The following is a 7,963-nucleotide window of genomic DNA, read 5'->3' on the forward strand; positions in this document are numbered from 1 at the left end:
CTGTCTGTTACCTGAATTAAATGGACTTACAGCATTATTGTGGAAATTGACCCAAAATGACTGATTTGAATGTGAGATTTAATTTTATTATTTCTATTGTTTTAACTTAAGCACTAACTCATTAGAGAATACCTTGGTAAAGTTAAGTTTTATTCAATGTTGTAAAGATTACATTACCAATCAAAAGTGGTTCAGCAATTACTGAGCTACGATACCACAAGCAGATACACAACATGCATAAGGACAAAACACACTAGCATTTTTGTTGTTCAATTGGTATAGTTTACAAACTAAAACAGAAGATACGTAATTGGTGTCTAAAATAATTCATAACAACAAACTTTATGAGGCGTACTTTAGGGCTGGCATGATCCGCGCCGCGGGGGGCGACATCTGTTGGCTTACGAGTTGTGACCCTACACAAGCACTCTGCTCACCTCAGCCCACCTGATTGAGATCATCTTTGATTGCTGTACGGATATACACAAGGGAATTGAGCTTTACTGAAAGGAGATTTGGTTAAATGAAAGGTCTTCTAATGTTAAACGATTTTTTTTAATGTCTCCCTAGTATAGTGTAGAAAAGTAGATATAAAGATAAACATACATTTCGAAAAAGGAGAGAAGCAACTACAAAATAGCCACATCGTCATATATCCAAATTATAATTTCAGTAGATACATTTTATAAATATCTTTACTTATTTTATAAAAACAGAACAACAATTTTTCCTATTTGAAATTTCACGTCTATGTTAATGTAATTGGTGTCTCTATCGTTTTAACATAAATAAATAAATAAACAATTTGGTCCACTTTTTACATTCGCCAAAAACATAAAAAACAAAACGAAAACAATACACGAACAACATTTATTTGATCCTCCTTTTTCCCTAATTCTAAATTAACATCAACATACCAAGTACCAAACAAAGAGTCAAAAAGCCAAAAGCAAAGAATAATTATTTTCGTTAGACGAAACCTCAATACATTTCTATTCCTCATAATTTTCGATCACAAAAGAGTAGGCAGTGAAAAGTTATAATTCCGTGGGTGATTTTTATAGAGGGCTCCTTTGATTACTCTCTACATAAAGGGCTTCAGTACAAAGCTCGCAGTGATCAGTATTATCCCATTGTTAGCGTTTTAATCAATCAGAGAAACGCTGCGCCCACTCTGCCAGCGACGAGGGCTTAGCGGTATTCAGTATCAATTCAGGCGATCGAGTTATCATTTTTTCTTTTTTCATCTGACTCGAAGTATTTTTTTTTAAGGGACTTTTTGTAGAAGATATTTTATGAATTTTTCTCTTTACCTTTATTAATGAACTAAAGATATGCAGGAATTATTGTAACGTATTTAATTAGTTACGAAGCCACCCTTTTATTTCGTGATTACCGAAAACTTTCTTAAGCGTATCGACTATCGCATTTGAGAGTAATTAAATGATTGCAAGGTATTTTGTTACATTTAGTAATTAGTATTTTATAATATTTAAGGAGACTGTGACGAGTAAAGCATCGTCATTATATTATTGAACATGAATGATTTTATCTAAATAAGTATTTTCCCCATTCCCCATATAATATAATGGGCGCAGCATGTGGGGCATACCGGTGCGAAGGGGATTTATGGCTGGCGTGGCTAATTATGAGGTAGCCGACTTTTTGGTACCCATTTATTTAAATTGGAAGAAGACCAATAAAGCTTCGTATCAACTAGGCAGTGCTTGGCGCGCGACGTGTTACACAACATGTAGGCTAATGTGTTGCAAGCTAGCGCGTTTCTTTTGTTTCACGTGTTGCGTTACAATAGGGTATTTAACTAATGAAATCAAATTATACGGTATTAAAAGTAAGTTAAATTTCTTAAAAATATTGATAGGTTTTTAACGCATATACAGTAAATGAAGATGGGAACAATGAGTTGAAGTGTCGTATTACGTCATTTATCAGGTTTTTTTTAAATATTTAATAACGTTTATAACACTCAGCAATACGTTTTGTCTTTTAGTTATTTCTAATTGATTTGATAAAACGAAGTACTTGAGAGAATAATTTATGTTTTTTTGTCAAAAATCGTTCTGTTGCCTAGTTAGTGTAAGACATGTTTTGAAACATTTCGTGTACCAAATACTGGTGTTTGATTGCAATACTTGAAGAATAAAATATATTCAACCTTAAATAGGTATACTTACTGTATGGGATGTTTCTGCTAAGGGCAGAAGTTTCATACATTTTTGTCTGCCTTTTAAAATCCAGTTAACTTCATCGAAAGAATTTTTAATCAAAACGGTTTTGTATTCCAAATGCTTTATAAAAGTTATATAAATAAGCCTAAAAATGGCTTATAGTCAACAATGGCAAAAAACAATTTATGATTAGTAAAATCAGTATAATTTTCGATGCATATATTTAATAAGAAGTGAAAAATGTTGTTAAGAATGATTTGTTATGTGGTGTACTTACATTTATAGTCATAATATGCTAATGAACTCTTCACCCCTAGGAGTAAGAGTATATAATGCAAGATATATGTTAAATTGATATTTGTGACTACAAGAAAAGCACATGGTATCACGAGTATATCTACATAGTATTAATAATGTTGTGTCATTTCGTATTTTTAGTGTATGTAATGTATTAAGCACGAACCGGGCATATCAGAACTAAAACAAAATTAACTTATGAAGTACAATATACGTCGTTGTCGTTTCTAACCTTTTAATAGAAAAATACATATATAAACATTAATAAAGTAGACTTGTTGACAGCATTTCCACTTAAGACACGTAACGTCTCATACAACAACGATAAACTTTTATGTAGGCCCACCTTCTTGTTGTAAAACAATTAATAAAGGCTAACAATTTACCTGAATGGCTCTGTAAAGGGAAAATTAAGGAGACTGCCGACCTCGGTTGCTCATTACGGCACTGTATTAAAAGCATCCGCCCTTTTGCTTGAATATGCATTTTTACGAGCTAGGGCGAACGTTCGTGCATCTTTGATGCGGACAATCACGGCACGCCCGCTGCCACCTGCGGCCCTACCCGACCATCCTCACGTATTTCAATAGATTTGTTTTACTACCTCCTGCTTTACTGAAAAGGAAAGATTCCATTTTCTAAGAAAGTGTTTGAACAGAACTGTAAATTCTAGCAAAGAACCTTTTTTGTGTGAGGTTTTATAAAACTCTAGCTAGTAGCACTCACAATTCCGCTCGCAATTTCATTCAATTTAGGTAAATAATTCACAAAAGGTTAGCAAATTCCAGCATGCAACATGGAAGTTAAAATTAAATATTTTGTGTAACCTGAACAATGAAAGTTATACACGACTGTCATTGTGTAGGCTTATGTGTATTGCAGCCAGCGGGGAGTACCCCACTGTAGGAGGGTGTGCTGTAATCAAGAAGAGTACCCCCGTCCCCTGGCGCAGGCTGCGCGAGCCGTACTACCCTACCCCGACAGCCCCCCTCCACCCCCCCGCCTCACTTTCCCTCCCCGTCTCGCACCTCCTCGAGGGCAATGCCTCAAACCTCTATTGACTTACCGTTTGGTAAAGAAATATTTTCACGTTTTCTTTGTTGATATGAAAAGTCAATACCCTCAGACAGAGGTTTCATAAAAACGAGAGTAAAAATATACCTAGAGAGTTTGATCCTCTCTGGGTATATTTTTTTCTTTCCATGATTGTATGGATGTACCTATTTTATGCATTTCATTTTGTTAGGTTCACTATGTTTACACGAAAACGTTACTTACTTACCGCAAAAGCCATGTTACGGTGGAACATAAATGTAGAGTCGTTCTATTTGTTTAGATGATGTTTCTTTACGATTGGTGGCTGGGCTTGGTTTATTTTCTTTTGGTAAATTAATATTGCAAAAAAAAACCCTTTCGTGTAGTCGGTGGTAATGTTAAATCTTTCTTTACTTTATTGGTTGTTAGCATAACATAAATGAAACTAGATGAAAAGAATTATACGTGAATAGAAAAATGTATTCCTACAGCAGATTGTGTACAAAATGGATATGTAAAGACTAGACCTTCAAAACTGAATCTGAAATATAAATTTATCCAAAACATTTTCATAAAATATTGAAAGTGACGTTGTTTTCGTAATCCGATGCAAAACTCAAGAATATGTAAATTTCTTTCTGCAGAACGCCCAAAAAATGAGACGTGAGTAGAAGTTTCTCTTAAACGTATTTAAATATTAACTTTTTACCTAAAAGTAGAGCATACGGATGGAATTGTTAATAAGTAACAATTTTATTAGTTCTACTTGCTATCACCACACTCAGACATGTTTTTGTAATTAATATCTATTAAAGATTATTATGTTTCTTTTTGGTTTGTTTTTGGGTTTACTTATAATTTTTACTTTTTTTACCAGTAGTACTTTTTATTTTTTTGAAAACTAAACCGTGGGTCCTGCTATCCCAAAAGAAAACAATTTGAATGAAACTTTAAATTCTAAGGGCGAAGTTTTGAGGTCTGAGAAAAAAAAGGATCAAGCACGTAATTACGTAACAACATGAAATCACTTATTGAAGAAAACAATGCTATTTGCTTGATTACATAAAATCGGTAGCCTACCTATTGATTAAAGATTACCCTCACATTAGACAATGATTCGCATATTCACTTACACTTGAAATAATCGTTGGGGAACACGAAATGCTTTATAATATCCGACATTTGTGCCAACAATTGGACTGTAATGCGCGGCTTTTGTAGAATAACAAAAGTTAACCTGTCGGCTCGTCCGGCGGTAGAATGGAATGATTTTAGGGTTGCGAGGGAAGCAATGACAAGCCATGCACTCAACGAAACCAGCGCGTCACTGCACATAGAGAAGTTGTGCCAACGCAAATTAAACTCTATTCTTTTATCTTAAGGTTGGTTTAAATTTTCTGTGAGGAATGATTTAGTTGTTCGTGCCAAAGTCGCCATGTGCTTCAGCCGCATGGTGCGCGGACGGCACCATACGATCATTATGCTCATAGACATTGACTTACTGATTTATTTCTATAGCTTTAATGTCGACAGAGAACCGTGACATTGCTTTTATAAATGAAGTGGTGAAAAAAAAACAATGGAAGTTACACCTGTTATTTAGGTTTTTAATTAACGTGTCACTTGGATTGATTACTTTTTTTTGGTCTGCAATTATAAGAAAAACTTGTTTTGTTGTTTTGGTCAGTTACTGTTTTTATGCCAAATCATTTGCTTGAATAGATTTAACGTGCTTAGTCGCTCTTTATTGGTATAGATCAGTGCAATATAAAGTTGTACTATCTATTATGAGGCTTAATACAATTTTCAGTCAGTTCCACTTAATTCCAACAATATGAATTGTAAAACTCCATTCCAGCCATAAAGTCGCAAATCGAGCGATTAAACGGTCTAATAGCTAATACCATTAAGTGATAAATGCAACGGGTCGCGTATGAATAATTCCACTGGATGGATACAATGTACGGCTTTCGCTAAACGGCTCCATATTTTCAAAATCCCCATGGAGCAATAATATTCAATGAGCTGCGTGAAATAGATTTATCGGTGTAGCGGTGGTGCGAGCGAGACGGCTGATGACGAGGGACATTGGATGGCAAATCCTGGAGATTAGCACGACGAGAGTGACATGTGGCCTCCCGGCACTAAGCACCCCCGTACCATGTAACACCCTCGCGTGCCCGCACTACACCTATGATACATCGCACTAAATCCATAGCCATAAATATTTATTGCGAACATTAAGCAAAGTTAATCGAAGACATAATTTTTATATGCACCACATAGCTCACGTTAACCTACCAAGTGCGCTATTTCAGATATTGAAATTGTGCGATGAGTGTCTTTAAAACTCTTGAAGAAGCTTTTACGAAGTATTTGTGATCATTTGGATTAAAGTCATTTTTGTTAACAGTTGTACCAGATAATTGATACCAAAAATCTCAAACAAACGGAAAGTAAGCTTTAACGGTAAACAACAGTATTAAAACTCGAGGGTTTCACAAAATGCACTTGTTTATCTTTGTTTAAAACGTTTTAAAAGATTTCGCCGATTACATGCGGGTAATTTGCAAATGGATACATAATACGTATTGAATTCATGAATGTAACATTTGTCATTGCCGTGTAGTTTACAATGGGGTTGGCACAATGGGTACTTTAAAGGCTAGTGTCCACTTGTGAAGTGATCGGATCTGTCGGTGTGATATGGTCTAAGGTCGCTGCGGGTCACTTGAACATTCGGCAATCGGGTACAGTCGTCTACAGTCGGGTACATTCGCCACCAGCGGAGCGTAACGCCTAGCGCCAATGACGCCATATGTCGCGCGCATTATGGCGAGTTCCACATAGTCCACACCCCTCTAAGATTGATGACGATTCTCTCTTTGGTGCATTCAAACGTATTAGGGCATGTAAATGTTATGCGATCACTTAGTTTAATAGCTTGCGAAATTTTGTATGGAACGTTAATACTGGATTATGATGTCAATTGTATAGTACCTGTCTGTCTTACTAATAAATGGTGTGCTTAGTGAACCTTCAAATGATGGAATAAAATCTAAGCTGCGTTGTACACAATTCGGCATCGGCTTAAAATATTTTGGTCATATTTTTTTCTACAAAACAGAAATTTTACAGGAAATAAAGTGCATTCAAAACAAAACGTAATTTAACTGCCTTAACATTTCATTTAATCTTAGTTTTAGCTGGCTAATTGAAATAAAAATGTACCTAAGACGGTCTCTGCTCGTTAAGGTGATTCCACAAAGGCACATTAAATTGTTCTCGCCGTCTTAATCGCAGTGTGGAGATCGTTGTCAGGTCATTGACCCTCCTTCGGTTTTCACTTCACTTCATTAGCTTACTCTCGCTCGGCAAATTCACTTGTTCGCCAATAAAATGTTGAATGTAAGCGGTTCTGATTTTAACTGTACCTGCAAATTTAAATAAAGTCGAAATGATTTTTAATTGCTTGCAAAAATTTATGTTAGGTTTAATTTTGTTAAACGAAGAGTATCAATAAGTGCTAAAAATTTTAGTTAAAATAGTGAAACCGACTTACGAATGAGGACCAATAATTGGGACCAATGATTTAAATCGAATAGCAAAATTGGCTTAAAATAAAATAAAAAATACATATTTTTAAATAGTTAATACCAGTTGCCTCTTGAATTGGTTAAGATATTAGATCTCGAAAAAAAAATATAAAATCAGATTTTACATAAAACTTTAAATAAAACAAAACCCCAATTCAAAATAAACAAAAAAAAGTCTAAATATTTTCCTTTCTCACAAACGATAAAAACAGTGAGAGCATGTCATTCGTTTTGTAGGGTCGTTTTCACCCTTGTTATACCACCAAAACACTTGGCACAAAAAGTGTAATGGAGTTTAGTAATGACCCCTCCCACAGGAGAGCAAACAAACTGCCTACCCGCTGAGAGAAGCTGCTGTTTCTCCTTGTTTTATGTCAATACTCAGTTGGTAGTCTTTAGCTATCGACATTCTTTTTTACTGTATGTCTAGTTCATGACGTCATAATACATGCGCATTGGTAAGAAAGGCATGTATTATTTCCAACAAAGAAATTATACAAGAAATTCGTTAGGAAACGGTGGGTACACCGATAATTGAAAGTATTACAGTCATGTTACGTGACACATCAGAAGATATACAGTTACTAACTGCTGTCCTAGCACACGTTGTTTTGACATGCAAATGAAATTTATTTAATAAATAAAAAATATGAAAGAAGGATGTTGTCCGATTCTCAGACCTATCCAATCTGGACACAAAATTTTATGAGAATCGGTCGAGCCGTTTCAGGTGTGTCCAATTACGTACACCGCGAAATTTTGTATAATATCTTAAAGAATTAATAACAAGGTGACCTGCGAACCAGTTGTTGTTGGTCTTGGAGTCAGTAAGAGAGTTAAAACTTC

Source organism: Trichoplusia ni, chromosome 4 (genome assembly GCF_003590095.1).
Source record: "Trichoplusia ni isolate ovarian cell line Hi5 chromosome 4, tn1, whole genome shotgun sequence".
NCBI classification, from domain to species: domain Eukaryota; kingdom Metazoa; phylum Arthropoda; class Insecta; order Lepidoptera; family Noctuidae; genus Trichoplusia; species Trichoplusia ni.